Source organism: Saccopteryx bilineata, chromosome 3 (assembly GCF_036850765.1).
Source record: "Saccopteryx bilineata isolate mSacBil1 chromosome 3, mSacBil1_pri_phased_curated, whole genome shotgun sequence".
Taxonomy (NCBI): Eukaryota; Metazoa; Chordata; class Mammalia; order Chiroptera; family Emballonuridae; genus Saccopteryx; species Saccopteryx bilineata.
The window spans coordinates 139,041,232-139,063,848 of record NC_089492.1 but is presented as its reverse complement, the minus strand read 5'-3'; the positions used below and the strand labels follow the sequence as shown (position 1 = coordinate 139,063,848).

Sequence of the window (22,617 nt, the reverse complement as noted above, 5' to 3'; positions counted from 1 at the left end):
TGTTGTGTTTTTTATTTTGTTTGTTTTTTTGTTTTGTGCCTTAGCACTTATTTCTTTGTGAATCCTATTTTGTTTATAAATTGGACTTCAAGCAACACAGTTCCTTAAGCTATGTAAATGAATAAGAAATTTTATTATTTTATTTTTTTCTTTGGAAAATTTACTTTTGTTTTTAAAAGCAAAATTGGAAACTATGGCATAAGGACATATTGGAGTATAGAGCAGCTAAGAAAACAGCAGCCTGTAGTCTGGGCCTTTCTCTAGGTGTGTCCCTCTGGATGGGGCGGTCCTGAGTGCTGGGAGGCTCCGGAGCCGTGTGAGTGAACTGCATCATACTAAGCAATGAAAGGGAGTTTTACTTCAAAAACTCCCATTTATGTTGTAAGCTTCAATAATTAATATGGGTTTATTACTAATTTAGAAGAGGCAATCAGCCATGTTGTTTAAGAAATTACTTGTTTTGCCTAACATTTCAACGGCTTGCTTATTTGAACTTTTTATGAACTTTTATTTGCATGCTATCAAAAATATTTTTCCTAATGTAAGAAAAAGATTTATATCAAACTGTATTTTGTATCATGTTCAGAATCCTGCATACAGCATTGCCTTTTTTATTTTTAGTTAAGTGCTTTTTCAGCTTAGAAACAGTATTTCAGGTTTACCAAGGTCAACTAATATAATAATTAAGCAGAAGCTAAAGAAATGCTTATACTTCAAACACAACTCGCTGTTACCCACTGACCTTGACTGAAGAAACAAGAGTTCATGCAATTCCTTTCAAAGACTGAGCTCAATAAGTAAATAAATGTGAAAAATGTAAATCTGTTCATTGGCTGCTTTGAGAATTTACTTTCTCATTCAAATTTAAGAAATTTTCTTGCTCTGACACTTTTCTGGTGCTATAAGTTGATCTATTAAAATTTTTGCAATGGTCTCCTCTTTTGAAGCCAATTATTGTCAAAACACATTAACCTCAAATTTCAAAGAGAATAAAACTAGTTCTCTCCTGTATTTTAATTTACCATTGCCTTATAATTCTGATTAAGTAGTGCATTATCATTTTATACAAATAGAAGATTCTACTGGTTTATCTTTTTTTTTTTTTAATTTTTAAGACTCTATTTACTCATTTTAGAGACAGAAGAGAGAGCGGGAGAGAAAGAGGGAGGAACAGGAAGCATCAACTCCCACATGTGCCTTGACCATGCAAGCCTAGGGTTTCGAAACGGTGACCTCAGCTTCCAGGTTGACACTTTATCCACTGCGCCACCACAGGTCAGGCCTATGGGCTTATCATTAATAGAACAAGTTCTAGGAATTATTTTCCTAATAATAGTGATAGATGTTTTGGTCTCAATGTGCCCCCCCCCCCCCATTTCTATGTTGAAATCCTAATCCCAAATGTATTAGAAGGTGGTAGAAGGTGGGGCCTTTGGGAGGTATGTAGATCATTGGTTCAGAGCCCTCGTTGATGATATTAATGCCCTAAAAGAGCTAGCTTATACCTTTGATCATGTTCCCAGCAGATTACTGACTTCTCCCATGTAGGGAGAAGTCAACAGTCTGTGACCCAGAAGAGATCTGTCACCAGAACCCTGATATAGCACCCTGAACTTGGACTTCAAGCCTCCAGAACTGTGAGAAATAAGTTTTTCTTGTTTAAGTTATTCAGTCTGTGGTATTTTGTTCTAGCATCCTGAATGGACTTAAGACAATAGGTTTATATTGATTCTCTCATTTAATGTGGCCTGCTACAATTGACATGGTCTAATGCATTTGCTTAGAAACTGGTCAGGGTTACAGATGAGGATGAGAGATTTTCCTCCATGTAATTTGATCTTGTTCACAGAAGATTTATAGTGGCAACCTTGACCTACCTGGAAGAATGTACCACTGTGTGTTGACCGACTAGCACTTTTGTTCTTGGTTTGCCATGTATCTGAAAACTAGAAGGCATGGCTGACTGATGTTTGTTTGTTTTTTTAGTTTTAATATTTTTTATTTTCTTTTGATACAGGGCATCTTCTAACATACATGACAATAGTGTTTATTATTGTGCTTGAATTGAAACCAGCCCTCTGATGTATTCCAGGTTATATTCACCATGTACACGCTGGCACTCACGTGATGTATATGTGTCTCAAAGGCCTTGAGCATTCAAGCCTGCCTCTCTTGCCTCTCTGAAATGCAGCCCCTGATGCCCTATATTTGCCAATGTAGAGAAAAGAGGAAACCAAGTGTTTAGTTAACATCTCTTGCTTTCTTACTTGTAAAATAGTACAATGAAATAGGATTTAATGCCAGGCAAACCTAGCTTCAAATACTGACTTCCCTAATTATGTTCATTATGTAACCTCTTTTCAAGTTTTAGTTTTTAAATATGGACTTACATAGTGTTAAGGATATAAAATAAAATTAAGAAGACCTTTGTGAGTCACTGAACTTACTATTCTCAATTTTCTGGGTAAGTCACCATATATGGATGCAATTTATCTAATTCTTAAAGATATTCAAAAAGGAAAACTCACAACCCTTTTGGCAGACTATTCTAGAACCCACAGTACTCAAAGTCCAGGATCTCTTTCTTATATCTAACCCAAACCTCTGTTGCTGCTGAAATTTAAGCTCATTTTTCCTTACACTGTTCTGGGTAGAAATGAAGAATAGGTCACTTTTATGTTTATTCTTAGAATAACTCTTGACACAAATTTAAATAATGGCTGAGTTATTCTTGAGTTTTCTTTTCTTCATAACCTAAAACATTTGCTTGTAAGGAAAGTTCAGGGCGTTAAGATATCCCTCTTAATTCCGAGGTATGCCTTTATTTTCTTGCTCTGTATTGTCCTTGGTGAATATCAGTGAGAAGCACTTTGTTTCCAAAAGTGGGAACAGAGTGTGTTAGAAGAGTTCCAATGTTACAGTTTAAGCTGCTGTCCATGAGAGATGTCTTTGAGGAGTTTGAAGCAATGTACATTTGAAATTAAAGATAATTCACTTTTTAACTTTTTAGGTTTCTTCAGTTTAAAAAAATAGCTAATGTTTATAATTTGCTTATTTACTTTTGAGCTCATTGCCTTCCTAGTGGTTTCATTTGCATTCTAGTATACCTAAAACTTGAACCTTTTACTCTCTGGGTATATGGAAGCTCTTACAGAACATATTAAGCTCTTAGAAAATCATGATAAGTTCTTGAGTTCTGGCTGTCTTTTTCCTTTCAAAATAATGGTTTTGCTTATAGTGGCATATTATACATGGACTAGATTGACTATAAAATCCATCATATAATTCATTTCTTTTCACCCCTAGGTTCACATCTGCAGGTTAACCTACTGCTCTGCAGCTGTGTCTACATAGGATTGTCTTCCTAGAATAGCATTTGCACCTATGATTTTGTCAGTGTACTATTGTGGTACTAACCGTGATTAAGTGAAAACTTTCAGTTCAGTGGGACTCCCTGTTTAGTGGTGCTTAGGGTTTTCCTGGTGTGGCTTGGGCTTGAATTTATTTTGTTTTTTAAATATGAAGCTTACTTCACAGCATTGTATAGAATTCCAAGAGTGCTTCCGTGTATATGTGTGTATACATATATATATGTATATATAGATAGATGTATGTACATATTTATATATGCAAACACAAATATTCATACAGAGACACTGCCACATTTCAGACCAGAATATACTCATTAGCATATTTTAGTTATGTGTAGGTTTTTCTCAAGAAATTTTGATAATATTCTTGATATGTTTGGGTAGTTTGCTAGGCTAGTAAAAGCTTGGTTTACAAATAAACATTCCCATCATTGTTGCTTGCTTTGCTACTAAATGTGGCAGTACTGTTCAGACTGATTTAGCCATTTAATGATGATAAACGATATGTCCCATTATTAACTATAGCTTAATCAGCTATCATTTTATATTGATAATGTCATCTTAGTGAACTTTTCTCATCTGATAAAGCTCTGAAAAGGTACCGAATTCAGGTTTTAGTTACCTACTTATCTATATTCTTAATTAAACATGTACACCATAGGTGCTGTGAGAGTTTAATGTAAGATCTGTGGACCCTGACAAAGAAGATGCCTACTAAGGAGGGCTCCTGGTGGCTAACTGGGTTCAAATTAAAACTAAGCTAACAACCTCCCCCCAAAAACAAAACAAAACAGGCCTAGTAGCCATTTCTTCACAGAGGCCTCTTGTGAAAACTGCACTTTACTGAAAAGCCTGCACTAAATTGCCTGCCCCTGCACTGCCGGCGGGCCTGCACTGTGCTTCTGCCATCTGAGCCTGCCCTTATACAGGAGTTCCTGGAATCCTATTTAACCATAGGACTGAGGCTTTCCCCATCCAATCAGAACTGTGCAGCTCCAACCAGTAAGAATGGTTCTATTCTGACCAATTAGGACAGTGACCTTTGGGCCAATCAAACTTTGAGAATTTGGAGTCTTTGTTTGCATGAAGGCGGACCAATCAGGGACCAGGGGCGGGGACTTCTGTCTGTATAAGCCAATTTCCCTGTGGCTTGGAGAGCACGCTCTACCTTCCACCAAAGGCTAATGGCTAAGTTTTCCTGGCTGCTGAAACACTGAAGACGTGTTATAGGAGCAGAATGGAGCAGAGCAGAGCAGAACAGACCAGCACAGACAGCACAAAGCCGACCTGCATAGAGCAGAGCATAGCAAAAGCAGAGTGGAACAGAACAAGAAGGAGCTGCCTCACAGCTCTGCTGCTGTGCTATAATACAATTGAGCTGTTTTTCACTGAATAAAGTTTCCTTCTTCATTGCACCCCAATTGGGGACTCCTTTTGGCATTGAATTTGCACTAACGACCATCAGTTGACAGATATATGATTTCTCCCATTCCTGTAGGGGCTTGTGATGTAATAGGAAAGATAACAAATATACAATATCGATTATATAGAGTAGAAGACACTCAGTTCCACGCAGAGCTGTAAAAGTTCCGAGTTAATAGGAAGAACTACCGGTAAATTCTTTTAGGGGAATCATGCTATAATAGTTAGGACAGGAAAGATGACAAGGCTTGAGGCACAGGAAATGGAATAGTGTGTGGATATGTTCTATCCAGAAAGCAAACAATAAGCCAAAACTTACATGCAGAGCGTCAGAGCTTTTATGGAAACGCTGAGAACTGTTCATTCTGTTTGGTGCTTGGGTAATGATGGTATAAGAATGAAGCCTAACAGTGCAGGCTTTGAGTGCCAAACTAAGGAGGAAATTGGTTCCAATTGTAGATCTTTTGTTTAGCATGTTGGAGGTATTGAATAGATGCCTGTATTCATTCCCTCTCTCTCTCTTTCTTTCTCCTTATCCCATATTCCCTTCTCCCTCTCTACACTCCTTCCCCTCTGTCTTTCTCATTCTCTCTTGCCATTTTTAGATTGTTAGCTTCCTAAAAGTTTATCCTTAGTTTTCATATACTCAGCATTAATTATTGTAGAAGCTGGACCAGATTTTGATGAATGAACGTTGAATAATTAGGATTGGATTTTACTCTGTAAATAGTGTAGAGGTAGGGCATATTTTAGGGTAGTGCTTGGAAAGCTGAAATTTGGGGAAATACACTTGGTATTATTAGATAAGTAGAAATATTAAAAAGAGCTGATACTGGAGTTAGACTGCCAGAGGTTGTTTCTCTACTAGCCCATCGATTTCTGCATCTGGTAGTTTATGCTAATTACTTGGAAACTTTTCAATCCTATTGATTTCTAGGCCTTATTTTTTTGAGATTATGATTTATGGGATGGTACCAAGGCTCTGGATTTTGACTGTGATATTTTGCCAATTCTAGAAACCACCAAAGTAAGTGAGATAATGAGGGGCTGGCCTCATTCTCCTGTGGAAATTGAGAACAGGGGATACATGCATAAGACATTGCAGAGGTACAGTTGAGTAAACTTGGAAACAAATTCTTTCCAAATGGTAGGGAAGAATCAAAGCTGACACCAGGCTTCTAATGTGAGGCTGAGAGAATGGTCATGTCTCCACTGAAGTCGTGGAGTTTAATGGTGGTTGACAGAGATGATTACTTTCATGTTAAATAGACTGAGGGTATGGACAGGAATATGAGGACATCCAGTATCTCAGTCAGCAGAGCATTCCATAGTTGCTTGGAAGTGAGAGTACAGAACAGAGGATAAAGTATTTAAAGTTTATTTTATAAACATGTACAATAATAGTGATTATGATGATAAAAAAAATAATACTAATCATTATAAAAACTACCGTTTAAGTGTCAGGTCACTAGTAAGAAATTTACATACAATATCTTGTCATCCTTACAAAATCACTGGGAGTTGCATTACAGAAGTTAGTTTGCCTGTGATAAAAAAAAAAGCACTAGTGAACGTAAGGGATGTCGGTTTCAATGACTCCAGCACCTGATTCACTAATCCAATACCTTTGTGGCCAAGGGACAAAATAGTCAATAAAGATCAGCTACAGAATTATTTTACTAAGTTGAAAGAGAAAATGACAAGTTGGAGATGGTGTATTTTTCCCCATTGATTTGAGAGAGAGAGAAAGAGAGAAGGTAGAGCAGAGAGAGAGAGAAGCATCGACTCGTTATCCTATTTAGTTGTGCACTCATTAGTTGCTTCTCATATGCACCTTAACCAGGGATTGAACTCATGACCTTGGCATGCTGGGGCAATGCTTTACCCTCTGAGCCACCTGGCCAGGTTCTTCACAGCATCAAATGTTTCAGAGAAATACATTTGTTTTAGAACTTGAGACAGTCTCTTGGCTTTGAGTTTGGGAGGTCATTACCAACCTTTGAGATAAGAAGTTCAATGAAATGGAGACAGAAGATGACAAGTAACAAAGTTGAGGACTTTGTCTTCAGAACAATGAGCAGTTGAATGTAGCAGCTCTATTAGCAAGTTGGTGGTTACGGAAAAGAAAAGAATGGCCTGTCACTGAAGCGTCTATCATTTTTAGGGTGAAAATGCCTATACAGTTTTAAAATATGGAAATAGACTTGGAAAAATCTGGTTATTATATAACACTAAAAGTGTTATTGAAATTGGCTTTGATTCAGGTTGCTGGCTTCGAAGAGTGGAGAAACAATTGGAGAAAATTGCAAATGTAGATGGTTGGATGGATAATGCTGTGACTTTGTCTGTTTTATACTCTTGCTAATGTGAAGAAAGATGGTGGATTTGAGGAGGCCAAGAATGTAGATCTCTTAAACCTCTCAATTCCAGAGAATAGAGTAAATATGGTAGAAAAATTATAGTGCATAATTATCTAAAGAGCCACAGACAGAAGCTGAGTTATGACTATATGTTAGAAGATGCCTTAACTAGAAGGAAATGTTAAAAATGAGATAGTTACTCAGCATCAGAATAGACATTCATAGAGAAGCATCCCAGATTTTACATTGATTTTGTTTCAAATTTTATTTTTAATACTAATTTTTTTCATTTTTTATTGAAAAAATTAATATATTATAAAATTCACCTCTTTAAAATATAGAATACAGTAATTTTTGAATTATTTGCAAAGTTGTGGAATCATCACCACTGTCTAATTTTAGAACATTCTCTCTTTTTTTTTTTTTTATTCAGTGAGAGGAGGGTAAGCAGAGAGACAGACTACCACATGTGCCCTGACCAGGATCCACCCAGCATGCCCACTAGGGGGTGATACTCTGCCCATATGGGGTGTTGTTCCATTGCTCAGCAACCAAGCTCTTAGCCCTGAGGCAGAGGTCATGAAGCTATCCACAGCACCCGAGGCCAACTTGCTCCAATCGAACCATGGCCCTGTAGGAGGGAAAAAGAGAGCTAGAAAGAGAGAGACAGAAACAGAGAGAGACGGAGAGGTGAGAGGGGAAGGGTGGAGAAGCAGATTGGCACTTCTCCTTTGTGCCCTGACCTGAAATCAAACCTGGGACATCCACATACTGGGCCAATGCTCTACCATTAGAACATTTCCCTATCTTTAAAAAGTGACCCCCGCCTGACCTGCGGTGGTGCAGTGGGTAAAAGCATTGACATGAAACGCTGAGGTCGCTGGTTCAAAACCCTGGGCTTCCCTGGTCAAGGCACATATGGGAGTTGATGGTTTCTGACCCTCCCTCCCTTCTCTATCTGTCTCTGTCTCCTCTCTCTAAAATGAATTAAAAAAAAAAATTAAAAAAAAAAGTGACCCCAGACTGGCCAGGCGGTGGTGCAGTGGATAAATTGTCAGCCTGGGATGCCAAGGTTCCAGGTTTGAACCCAAAGTTGCTGGTTTGATGATAATGGGCTCACCAGCTTGATCATGGCGTTGCCAGCTTAAGTGTGGAATCATAGACATGACCCCATGGTTCCTGGTTTGAGTCCAAAGGTTGCTGGTTTGAAGCCCCTGGTCACTGGCTTGAGCACGGGGTCAATGGCTCAGCTGGAGCCCCACCCCCCCTTCAAGGCACATATGAGAAAGCAATCAATGAGCAACTAAGGAACTGCAACGAATTGATGCTTCTCATCTCTCTCCCTTCCTGACTGTCTGTCCCTGTCTGTTTGTCTGCCTGTGTCTCTCATTAAAAAAAAAGTGACCCCATACTCATTAACTATCACTCTCCATTTCCCTCTACAGCCAGCCCCACTCACTGTATAGTGTTTCTACAGATTTGCCTATGTTAGACATTTTTTTATAAATACACACACACACACACACACACACACACACACAATGGGTGACCTTTTGTGTCTGGTTTTTTTTTTTTTTTCCATACTGTTTTCAGTACTCATTTATGTTGTAGCATTTATCAGCACTTCATTTTTTTTAATGGCTGAATAATATTCTGAATAATATTCTATTATATGGATATACAACACTTTATCTGTTCTTCAGTTGGACTTTTGGGTCGTTGTTACTTTTTGATTATGAGTGACGCTGCTATGAACATCAGTGTACACATATTTTTGTGAACATGTGCTTTCATTTCTCTTGAGTATGCATGTATATACCTAGTAGAATTTTGATCAGATGGTAATTCTTTGTTTAACCTTTTGAACAACTGATAAACTATTTTCTAAAACCACGTACCATTTTACATTCCCTCCCCCAGTGAATAAATGTTTTGATTTCTCCACATCCTTGCTAACCTGTCATTTTCTATCTTTGTGGCTATAGTCATCCTACTGGGTGAAGAAGTGGTTTTGTTCTGCATTTCCCTCCTTACTAATGATGTTGATCACATTAACTTCTCATATACTTATCAGCTAGTATATATTTTCTTTAGAGAAAAAAAATGAGCCTTATTTATTATTGAGATGTACTAGTTCTTAAATGTTTTTGATATTAGACCTTTATTAGATAGATTTGTAAAATTTTCCTTCCATTCTGTGGATGTTTTTTAACTTTCTGATTGTATCCTTTGATGTACAGACATTTATAATTTTGATCCAGTCAAATTTATCTATTTTTTTTGTTTGCTTGCCCTTTTGGCATCATATCTAAGAAACAATAGCCTAATCCAAAGTCACAAAGATTTACATCTATGTTTTTTTTAAGTGTTACATAGTTTTAATTTTTACATTTAAATTTTTTATCCATTTTTATTTAGTTATTTACTTAAATTTAAGTTGTTCTAAATGTTTATTTGATCGAGAGAGAGACAGGAACAGCAATCTGCTCCTCTGTGTGCCCTGACCCAGGATCCAACTGGCAACCTCTACACTTAAGGTTGATGCTCTAACCAACTGCGCTTTCCGACCAGGGCTCTTTGGTCCATTTTTAATTAATTTTTGTATTTGTTCTGAGATAAGGTCCAACTTTATTCTTTGAACTGTGGATTTCCAGTTGTTTCAGTATATTTTGTCAGCAAAAGCTAATTGGCCATAAATGTAAGAGCTATTTCTTGACTCTCAATTTTATTTTATTAAATTTAGTTGATTTATTTTTAAAAAGTTGATTTTTTTAAGTTTCCCTAGCTGAAAACTTGATAAGGCTTTGCAGCCCCTAGGTTCTCTGAATGGATACAGAAGAAAATACCTGGCTGGAGATTACTAGTCTAAACAAATTGATAGTGATGGTCATAGAACATCTAGAAAAAAGAAAACATTAGCTAGCATCTCACATCTATAATTTGAATGTAATTTGTTACTAATTGTGCTATAAAAGTTATTTAGCCTTTAAAATTTGGAGTTTCCTTTTGGAAGCACATATATAACAAAAAAAGAACAGTTTTGGCTATAGATATTTATTTATAGCTGCACTCATGCAGTTGTACACATGTGAAGCATGATAACACTTTTATTAATTTGAGAGTACATCTACATAAATTAGTGTTAGATGTTTAAAAAGCTGGAATCTTCATTTGATGCTAAAATTGTGTTCTGTCTGTGTCAGTGGCAGTGAGAGAACAAGGATACTAATGAACTGATTTTCCAACATATTGCTTGTTTCTAAGATGTGAATGTGAGTACTAAGTGTACAAACAACATATGTACTGACATTCAATGATGTGTTTATTCCTGGCATAGTATATTGAGAATGATGGGTAAAGTGCAGATACAGCTGACATGGTAAGGTATATGATTCTTCATATTTTGTAGACATTGTTTTGTTATGCATTTGGAGATAAATTCCATCTAATAATAAGGATATATTTTTTTTTCTTCTCTCGATATTGTTTTCTTTTCTGAATGTGTATCTCTTTCACGCACACATATGGAAAATATATTTATTCTTTTTGTATAATTTATGACAAAATTCAGAGTTGTGTAGTCCGGACAGATGCTAACAAAGCTTTAGGTCAGTGGTTCTCAAACCTTTTGAAGTCAGGGCACATTTAATATCCTACAAATAATTGTAGGTGCACTGTATACAAATTTCTGAGAAATATGTTATAATAATTAAGTCAAATATTAAAGAAAAAACAGGCCCTGGCCAGTTGGCTCAGTGGTAGAGCGTCGGCCTGGCGTGCAGAAGTCCTGGGTTCGATTCCCAGCTAGGACACACAGGAGAAGCGCCCATCTGCTTCTCCACCCCTCCCCCTCTCCTTCCTCTCTGTCTCTCTCTTCCCCTCCCGCAGCCAACGCTCCATTGGAGCAAAGATGGCCCGGGCGGTGGGGATGGCTCCTTGGCCTCTGCCCCAGGTGCTGGAGTGGCTCTGGTTGGGACAGAGTGATGCCCCGGAGGGGCAAAGCATTGCCCCCTGGTGGGCAGAGCGTGCCCTTGGTGGGCATGCCGGGTGGATCCCGGTCGGGTGCATGCGGGAGTCTGTCTGACTGTCTCTCCCCGTTTCCAGCTTCAGAAAAATACAAAAAAAAAAAAGAAAAAAAAAAAGAAAAAACATATAAAGTCCAAGCATGCTTTTATGGTAATTAAATGAAATAAATATGACAAAATTAAATTTATTCTGACATCAAAAACGTTTTTGTTACTTTGGGGGGGCAGTTTATTTATTTATTTATTTATTGCATTTACATAAATTCTAGTGTCTTCTCGAACGCATCCCCCTTCCCTGTATTCCCCTCAACAGTTATGCTTTTCAGAATTTGTAAAAAAGAGGGGTTAAAAAGTAAAAAGCTATAAAAAAGTTATCTCTTTATATATATATATATAGATAGATAGATAGATAGATAACACTTTTAATAAGATTTAGTAAATTTGGCAGGTCCTCGCACAAATATGTTTTTTCATTCATGTGTTTATGAGAAACATGAGCCTGATGTGTTCTAGCATTTCTTCAATGTTTGATCATATATCAATATTTGAAAGGCAAACTCTTATTTCCTCGTCAATACATTGAAGAATTTCTCTCTTTTTACTCTTGTGTTGAGTGCAGAAAACCCCCACCATACATATCATCTTAACTTTACACCAAACAAAGGATAGAAGAAACTTGCCTCCCGTCTTTCCGGGGAACATGGAGGGTAATGTAAACAATCCAGCACCACAACTTAACAGCCTTTTGCAACCTAATCAGGCAAGTGGGGGGGGGGTTGGGCAGACTGTCAGCTTACAGCCAATTCCTCACACCTCTGTCCCCCCAAAATCTAAACTCCAAAAGCCCTGTTGGCTTTTTAGTCTCCAACAGGCACATATTTCTCTGGAATATCATAGGGCGCACCTGGAAATCTAGGGTGCACCAGTGCACCCTGGTGCACACTTTGAGAACCACTGCTTTAGGTAATAATATGCCCTTTGTCTCTTTGAGACAAAAATTGATTTTTTAAAAGTAAAAGTTATATTGTACTTGTAACCATCAGGACCATACATTACAGTTAATTGGTTCTGTCTGAAATATATTGGGTAGGGAAAGGTATAGTTATACTTTCTCTCAAAATCGTTGCTGGTCTCCAATGGGTTGTGTTCTATAAATCAGGAGTAAGGATTGGGAGAGGACACATATTTGGTGAAAATGACCTTATTTTACTCTATGAGGAAAATAGACATACAAAATTTGACACTAATTATGCAAATAGTTATTTCTGCATATAACTTATGAAGTTTTGTTTTAAAATCCTGTGCAAAATGCAAGCAAGGTTTTGAGTCATATGTTGTTCTTTAATCCAGCTCATACTTGGGCTATGTGAAACTCACCTAGTATAACTGGTGCAACATGTATTTCGTTTCATTAATTTGGAAAACAGCATGATTTGCTAAATTATACATTGGTTATTCAAAGTCATCATATCACATGCAGTCAGAGGCTGGATTGAACGGTATATTTTTGTTCCCAGCTTAGAGTGTTTGTTGAGGTAGGGCATTGTCAGGGTTCCTGCCTTCATCATAATGGAGCCCATCTCCTCGAGGCATTCCTGGAACAGTCTGATAAGACTGCACCAATGGAGATGGTGCAAGAAGCATTTCTTTCCCTCCACTGCAGTTTGGCCCTGCTACATGTAGATTTATGTATAAATCACCTACTGTCAGCATTGCCCAAAATAGGAATGCAGCTACCATTATTATAGGGAGGCAATAAAAAATGCATGCTGAGCCAAGGTTATACAAATATTCTATAAAATTTTATTATATTGTTTTTATGATGCAATATTAAACTATTTTGTAAAATGGGTAACTCAAGTTCTAACAGTGTGCTGCTAAATATTCTATATTATAACATGTATGCTAGTAGAAGACAGTCTCCAAATGGTGAATTAACAATAATCACTGCTCGTGGACAGAGCATTGGCCTGGGATGCTGAGGACCCAGGTTCAAAACCTCGAGGTCACTGGCTTGAGTGTGGGATCACAGACTTGAACATAGGATCATAGACATGACCCTATGGTCGCAGGCTTGAGCCCAAAGGTCTCTGGCTTGAGCAAGAGTCATGGCTCAGCTAGAGTACCCCAGTCAAGGCACATATGAGAAAGCAATCAATGAACTCCTAAGGTGCCGCAATGAAGAATTGATGCTTCTCATCTCTCTTTCTCTTCCTGCCTGTCCCTTTCTCTCTCTCTAAAAAAACAAAACAAAAGAAAAAACAATAATCAGTGCTCACTGATACGTTTTAACAGAGGTTCCTAAAAGAGAAGATAGAATGTTTATAGCTGGGAGAGGTGAAGATTGGGTGTTCTTTTTAAATGGATGAATTTACACATTTGTAGCTTATTTTAGAAACACTACTCTGTGGACCGTGCATATCTGCATTGATTTTCATAGGGTTAAAGTGAGATTAATTCACAACTCACCACAGTAGTCCAGTTTATAACGTCTTATATTAAACCATTTTTTAAATGGTGAGCTCATAGCAGAAAGAACTTTCTGTCAACACTTCTCTATTCCTTAGAATGTATCCTGAATTTTTTTTTCTTTTTTAGTCTAGAATTCCAATATAATGCTAGTAATATAACAGCTAATAGTTTATACTTAAAATAGTACATCTTTTTAAGTATTTCAGTTGAGCAGTTTATATCAAGCACTATTTTATTTAGTTGTTTTTTGTTTATTTTCTACCTCTCCCACTAAAATGGCAAACTCCATAAGGTCAGGGGCTTGTAGTGACTATAAAGAGCCTGACAAAACATATGAAAATGCAAACATTTATTGTATGAGCAGTAGGGGGGGACCAGAGGATTTAAGTGGGGGATGACCTGATCAGATTTACATGTTCAAAATACAGATGGAGTTTGGAGAAGGATCCTGGTGGCCTGCTGGTGGGGAGCACGTCTAGGGGCGGGAGAGGACTTAGAAAGATAATGCAATAAGAGATATTGATGGATGGACTTAAGATGTTGGTGGCAGGTTGGAAAGTGATGGAGAAATCTAAGCAATATGAAGGTGGGAGAATTATGGGAATTGGTGCTTTACTAATATAAGGGATGAGTGTGAAAGCAAGAGTCAGCTGGTGGAGTCGTGGATGAGGAGAAACACATTTTTTAAGAGAACAGAATGAGTTAAATTAGTTTGTTTAATGTGCAGCACCTGAGGCTGTCAAGAGTATTCAGGAGATTTTTGGAGATAAGAATCTAAAACTCAGGGGAGAGATCTCTGCTGTATATAACAGAATTTATCAAGGTATACATAAATAGCTATTGTAGAAAATTTTGAAGGAAAAATTATAAAGAGATGACTAGGGAACTGAAGGTAGGGCCCTGAGGATTTCTGGTATTTATGGAATGAGCCAATGAATAGAGCCCAAGAAGACGAAATGAGGAGCAGCCAGAGAGGTAGAAAACCAGGTGAGTGAGATGCCATCAGAAGAGCATACTGGGAAGTTTGTAGCCAACAGCATAAGGCAATACACAGGAAGCAAAGAGAAGGAAAATCTATCAGACTTTTATTGAAGCAGTCTTTATCTGGGGTCTGTTGGGTGGGTGTGGTGTTCAGACAGTTCCGGTTAATGCTGACCACCAGCTTTCAATATACTTCATAACAGCCTCATCACAGTTACTTCTGACAACCCAATACAGGCTTTTCCTTTCTGACCATTTCCTTTAAAATTTAAAGAAATACCTTTCCCACGTTGCAGGAAAATAGATAAATGGAAGACTATCTTTTGTTGATTCAGGTTCAAACACATAATTCACAGGAAAAACACATTCTTTCCTATAAGGAATAATTTCATTACAAGAAAAATGGAAATTTTCTTAACATTGTTACCCAAAGTGGTTCTCCACTTGTGTTTCCAGGGAAGCCTGAGTATCTGCTGCATATTGAAATGGACGTGCAGAGACCCAAGAGATGAAATGCTGACACACTTAAATGATTTATTTTATTTTACTCTCTTGATGTTGGCTGTGTGCAGACAGGCAGGAAGTCATACAAGATAGTTATGATTACTTGGATAAAAGAAAATACAATATTTTACATGATATGATGAGAAAATGTAACTGAAAAACTGTAGGAAAAATGAAAATTCAATCCTGGTATTATTTTCTTCCCCTTCATTTGATACTCTGTAAAATTTGTACCTGTCTGTTGTGATGAAATACTTTTAAGGTACAGTGTACTTGAAAATTGCATTCTACTTTAATTTCTTGCCATTAGAATTCCTTCGGTACTTAAAGTTCCTACTAAAATGACAGGTTAAAAACAGAAATAGCATCTTTATGATTTGCTATAATCAAGGAAACACACAATAGAATGTCAAAATGTTCAAGTTACAAGAATTTAAATGAAAAGAAGATACTAGACCTAACAAACACACATTTGGACATTATACAGTGTGTCCATAAAGTCATGGTGCACTTTTGACTGATCACAGGAAAGCAACAAAGGACGATAGAAATATGAAATCTGCACCAAATAAAAGGAAAACTCTCCCAGTCTCATACCTATTCAGTGCAGTTTGATGTGGGGTCATGCACAAATTTTTTAGGGCTCCTTAGGTAGCTATGCCATATAGCCTCTACAGACTCATCACTGATGGCCTACCAAAACAGGGTTTCTCCACCAAACTGCTGGTTTCCTTCAACTGCTTATCCCAACAAGTAATGTTATTCCTATGTGGTGGCGCTTCGATATAAACACGCCGATATTCACGTTGCACATTGGTCACGGATTCGAATTTAGCGAGCCACAAAACACACTGAACTCTCCTCTGTACCGTCCACATCTCGACTGGCATGGCCGTGGGCTGCTCCGCTCTATACACGATGTTATGCCATCATATGTGCATGCGCACATGCTGCCACATCATCCTACAGAAACTAGGAGGGATTTCTTTTTAATTGGTACAGATTTCACATTTCTATTGTCTTTTGTTGCTTTCCTGTGACTGGTCAAAAGTGCACCATGACTTTACAGACATACTGTGTGTGTGTGTGTGTGTGGTGTGGTGTGTGTGTATGTATGAATGACAAATTCAATCAAGTAGATACTTTTTAAACTGAAATTGAGAAAGAAAGTTATTCTTTTTGTAGACAAGAAAACTCAGTTGGAGCAGAAAATTCATTTGACTATAAAATACCTTGACAAGCAACTTCTTCTGTACCTTGCAGTCCATGAGGCCAATTCCATGAAGTCATACTGTTCTTTTTTTAAATCTTTTTTATCATTTGTAACACATTCTCTTTGCCAGATTGATTTCTTCTCTCTATAAGATGAAATTTTTCTTGATTTTCTTATAAACCTCAATCTGACACTACTAGTATTTTATAACATTTTAAATTTGTTTACACACTTGCTGTATATATGATTAAGTGTGACTAAAGCAGGCTAGTCTATTTGAGTTGACCAGAATAAGCCTTTCAGTTTCACATTTTATGCCATTGCTCAAGCAGGAAGGCCTCCTTTCCTCAGGTACCTTCCCCTTATCATTTCCACATGTTCCAAAAGGTAAGGAACAACGCAAATGTTGTTGCCCCAGTAGAGCCTTCACCTTCATCCCAGTCAGAAAGGGTTGAACCTTCCTCTTTATTCTGGTTTGATGATTTCCCTTCCCAGTCAAGTGGAGGTAGAGGGGTCGTGGAATCCTTGATGCCTGTGGCTGCTCTTTATGGAAAAGTCACAGAAGGTGGAGCCAAGGGATGTGTTCCACAAGACAGTATTCCGGAGAGAAGTCAAAATCAGGCAATGACTTTTAACCTGAACAGTTAGGCTTGGAGCGGCAATGCGAACTGGACTCTCTAATTGGGACAGAACAGATGGTTTGCAATTGGGAAGGATTGCACCTGTAAAAATATAAATGAGCCAGAGAAAATTGGATTATTCTTAAAGATGCCTGTATACTTGGTAGGGCAGAAGGTAGGCATTGTATACTTTTGACTTCAGAGAAGACACTAGATCTTCTTTTCAGACATTATTTAACACTCATTTTAATTATAATATTCTATTTACATATGGTAGGTTGGTAAATCCTCATCACACCTTATAATTTGTAAATGTCTTCATGGTCATGTTCTTATTATTGTCTTCTTTGTATCCGTTTCTCACTTAATATAATGTTGGCATATCAGAAGTGCTAAATAAATAATTGTTTCACTTACTAAGTGTTGAACCCACTTTATATTTAAGTATGACATAGTGACATTTCTAATATTATAAGTTCATTCATTTAATCATTTATTGTCGAATACTTTGTGAAGGATAGGTGTTAATTCTTTGAATGTGTGATAGAATTCACCTGTGAGACCATTTGTTCAGGACATTTGTTTCTTGGCAGTTTTTTTATTACTGCTTCAGTTTCACTAGTTGTCATCAATCTTTTTTTTTTTTTTTTTTTTTTTTTTTTTAGTAAGAGAGACAGAATGAGGGACAGATAGGGACAGACAGGACGGGAGAGAGATAAGAAACATCAATTTTTCGTTGCAACACCTTAGTTGTTCGTGGATTGCTTTCTTATATGTGCCTTGACCCGGGGGCTACAGCTGAGCCAGTGACCCCTTGCTCAAGCCAGTGACCATGGAGTCATATCTATGATCCCACACTCAAGCCAGTGACCCCGCACTCAAGCTGGTGAGCCTGTGCTCAAACCAATGACCTCAGTGTTTTGAACCTGGGTCCTCTGCGTCCAGGCCAAAGCTTTATCCACTGTACCACTGCCTAGTCAGATGTAATATGTCTATTCACATTCTGAGTCTTCCTGATTCAGCTTTTTAAAATTTTTTAAAAATTTAATTGATTTTAGAGAGAGACAGAGGAAGAGAGAGAGAGAGAGAGAGAGAGAGAGAGAGAGAAAGAAAGGAACATTGATCTATTCCTGTATGTGCCCTGAGTGAGGATTGAACCAGTAACCACTGCACTTCAGGACAATGAATGCTCTAACCCAGTGGTCCCCAACCCCCGGTCCATGGACCGGTACCTGTCTGTGGACCATTTGGTACCAGTCCGCAGAGAAAGAATAAATAACTTACATTATTTCCATTTTATTTATATTTAAGTCTGAACGATGTTTGATTTTTAAAAAATGACCAGATTCCCTCTGTTACATCCGTCTAAGACTCACTCTTGACGCTTGTCTCGGTCACGTGATACATTTATCCGTCCCACCCTAAAGACCAGTCCGGGAAAACATTTTCTGACATTAAACTGGTCCATGGCCCAAAAAAGGTTGGGGACCACTGCTCTAACCAACCAGGCTATCCATCCAGGACTTCCTGATTCAGTTTCGGAAGATTGTATGTTTCTAGGAATTTATCTATTTTGTCCAGATTGTAATATGTTGGCATATTGTTTGTAAATTTTCTTACAATCCTTTGTATTTCTTTGATATCAGCTGTTCCTTCTCCCCTTTTATTTTGATTTTATTTATTTGTGTTCTCTCTTTTTTTCTTGATGAGTCTTATTAAAGATCTGTCAATCTGGTTTATCTTTTCAAAGAACTAGCTCTTGGTTTCATTGATCTTTCGTATCTTTTTAGACTATATTTTATTTATTTCTGCTCTGATCTTTAGTATTTCTTTCCTTCTACTTACTTGGAGCTTTGTTTGTTATTCTTTTTTCAAGTTACTTTAAGAGCAAAGTTTGATTTTTATTTCAGATTTTCTTTCTCTCTCTCTTTTTTTTGTCAGAGACAGAGAGTCAGAGAGAGGGATAGATGGGACAGACAGACAGGAAGGGAGAGAGATGAGAAGCATCAATCATCAGTTTTTCGTTGTGACACCTTAGTTGTTCATTGATTGCTTTCTCATATATGCCTTGACCGTGGGCCTTCAGCAGACCGAGTAACCCCTTGCTCGAGCCAGTGACCTTGGGTCCAAGCTGGTGAGCTTTTGCTCAAACCAGATGAACCTGCGCTCAAGCTGGCCACCTTGGGGTCTTGAACCTGGGTCCTCCGCTTCCCAGTTCGATGCTCTATTTACTGTGCCACCGCCTGGTCAGGCAGACTTTTCTTATTTCTTGAAGTAGGCCTGTAATGCTACGAATTCTTATCCTCAGACTGCTTTCGCTGTGTCCTATACTGTCTAGAGGTGAAGGCAAACAGTGTGTGATTGCCAAAGTGGCGTAGGTCCAGGGACAGGTTTATGCACAGTGGATTATGGGAGCCCTTATGGGAATAGCTAAACTCTCAGGTAGAGGGTAAAGAGTCTAGTTTAGTTATATCGAGGAAGGAGTGGATATGAATGCATGTGGATGTGGGGGAAATGGTTCAGTAGGTGAATATACTGTGGAGTGAGAAGAAGTAGGAGAGAACATATGCCAAGAGGGGTCAGATCCTGACAGCATGCCATCCTAAAGAATTTGAATTTTATTCTTTGTCTTGAGATGTACATAAGGATTTGTGCAGGTATTCTGAGTGCATTTGTGTTCTTCTCTGCATTATCTTTCACCTAACTTGTGTTATTATTATTTTTATTGAATTTATTGGGATGACATTGGTTAATAAAATTATATAGGTTTCAAGAGTGCAATTCTATAATACATCATCTGTATATTGTACTGTGTATTCACTATCCCAAGTCAAGTCTCCTTCCATCACCTTTTATCCCCTTTCACCCTATTTGCCTGACCCTCTTATAAGCTTTCACCTAAAGGCCATCTCATATGCCTTTCTAGGTCTTACAACATTAAGCCATCCAGAAATTGATGGAGGATTTGATACCTTGCCATAGTATAATCGCTGAAGTCACTTAATGGTTGGGTTTGAACAGGCAACTATTTCCCTATTTAATACCTCCTTTGGCAAATTTAAATTTAGTGTCAGACTTAAGCAACAGACATACAATGAGATATCTTTTGTAATCTATTAATATAAAAATAAAACATAATTGCTTCTCATTCCCAAGCTCTTTCAGATTTGAATGTATTGATATTTATTGTGGGACTACCTAGGCCATAAGTTTAAAAACATACTTTATTTCTAAATTAAGACAGCTGAAGCCAAATGTGACCTTGGTTTATAATACTGGTTAAATTGCAATAGTGTCCTCTTCAACACAGTAAATTGAAGTCATCATGTACCATCCTCACATTATAACAGCATTACCTTATTAATCTTAAAGATTTTATTTTGTATATTGACTCATTAAAATATTAAACCAAGACTTTCATATGATGAATAAACTTCTATTCAAATGGGTTAATGATATTGCTAATTACAATTAAAGACAGAATTTATTATAATTAATTCAGGGTTTTCACACTTATCATTTGCTTCTAAATCTAAAGAAAAGTAGACTTACTTTAATGTTCATTGGTATTCTGAAGATTTTATTCTTCAGAAATTTTTAATTATCTAGAATGATATAAGAAACTTGCTATGTTTGTTTTCTTTTTTTTTTTTTAAATTTTTTTTTAAATTTATTTATTCATTTTTAGAGAGGACAGAGAGAGGGAGAGAGAGAGACAGAGAGAGAGAGAAGGGGGGAGGAGCTGGAAGCATCAACTCCCATATGTGCCTTGACCAGGCAAGCCCAGGGTTTCGAACCGGCGACCTCAGCATTTCCAGGTCGACGTTTTATCCACTGCGCCACCACAGGTCAGGCCTGTTTTCTTTTATTTTAGAGACAGAAAGAGAGTCAGAGAGAGGGATAGATAGGGACAGAGAGAGATGAGAAGCATCAATCAATAGTTTTGCGTTGCGACACCTTAGTTCATTGATTGCTTTCTCATATGTGCCTTGACTGTGGGGCTACAGCAGACCAAGTAACCCCTTGCTCAAGCCAGTGACCTTGGGTCCAAGCTGGTCAGCCCCGCCCAAACCAGATGAGCCTGCTCTCAAGCTGGCGACCTCGGGATCTCGAACCTGTGTCTTCCACATCCCAGTCTGATGCTCTATCCACTGCGCCACCGCCTGGTTAGGCCTATGTTTGTTTTCAAGTTATGGCAGATGGATGGTGAAATGACCCAGAGCATATAGTGTCTGTCTTAATCTATTATTTCTTGAGTGATCATCAGGAATGTAGCACCATCACTGTCTTCAGTGGATCAGTTCAGCATTTTATTCCCCTAGCAGTCCCTCTGTTTCTGTCAAGATAACTAGTATCTCTTTAAGTATCCTTTGGGCAAGGTTTTGTATCACAATCCCAGGGGTTTAGCAGGTAGTCAGAAGTAATTTTTCCTTAGATACATTTCTGGGACATGTGACATTTCAGATATCCTTGTTGGAGCCTTTGTAATCATGAAAAACAGTTTCCTGTAAATAATTGCTGTTTAAAATTGAATCTTCCAATTTGCATACTTAAGAACCTGGATCAAATTTGCTGATTGCCACCTGTCAGCAGAGTATGGTATGGCATTATTTGGATAATATGCTGGAAATACTTAAAGCTAGGTGTAGAATTTAAACTACTTTTATACATTGAAAAAGTGATGAGAAATTTTGACAGTAAATATCATTGGGAACATCTTTATAGAAGTGCACTTCAGAATACTAATTAGCTATAAATATATAAAATGACAATGACTCACTGTATGTTTAATAATGAAAAAAAGATCTACAGATAATAGTGACTAAAACTGAACATGAACTAGTCAGCTCTTTCCTTTTACATAAAATGTGTATATTAAGTACTAGGCAGAGTGATAAAGAAAATGAAATAATGTAATGCTACCTTCAGGAGACCAGTGAACTAATGAAAAAAAATATATAAAAGGTCCAAAATATAAATGTTGGAATGTTGTTCTCATTCATACTCTGGTAATTTGCCTACTATTGAGTGTTTCTGTGTGACTGGTTGAAAGGAGCAAATGTCAATTATTTTGCATTATTTTATGTAGGCATTGATAACAACCCAGCTCACTCTCTTCTGAGCTATTTGGATGTATATAGCATGGGAGATGTGGGTCATCAATTGTTAGAAGCACTTGACTCTAGAGTCTTATGTATCATCATATGCTAGTTGATTTTTTTGGCTTAAGTTATTTCAACATTTTAGGAGGAATCCGGTCTGCTTTTCTGTTTTCTTTTGGAATGATCAATAATAGAGGTCCCATCTGGGATATTTTATCTGTCATTCTTGACATTAAACTTTTAAGTATCTTTGGCTCCCCCCACTCCACCGCTTATTAACACATTCAGTCTGTTAAACAGAATTTTAATTTCATAACTGGAAGGGAACCTAAGAGGTCTTATGGTCCAGTTACCATCTGAGCTATGAATCTCCTTTACAAGATCTGTGATGAATAAACATCCAGACTGTGTTTGCAGTGCCTAGAATGACAGGTAACTATTCCAGGCCTTTCAAATCTGCTTTTCTGATATTTGATCTATCCCTTTCTTTTTGTTCTTTTAGCTTTTAACTTGGTTTTGATCGTTATCATGCCTGGGTGTATACAAT

General features: G+C 37.5%; 1 protein-coding gene across 4 annotated transcripts in view; it reads left to right on the top strand.

Annotated features, from left to right (window-relative positions):
• Positions 1–22,617, top strand: part of CTNNA2 (catenin alpha 2) — a 1,254,514-nt gene that overhangs the window by 41,338 nt on the left and 1,190,559 nt on the right. Inside the window, exon 2 of one of the 4 annotated variants that reach the window (XM_066267519.1) lies at positions 1,527–1,637. The exons of the other annotated variants lie outside the window; for them this stretch is intronic. The gene's annotated coding sequence lies outside the window, so the exon portion shown is untranslated. The remainder of the gene's footprint in view (positions 1–1,526; positions 1,638–22,617) is intronic. 4 annotated transcript variants of the gene reach the window in all.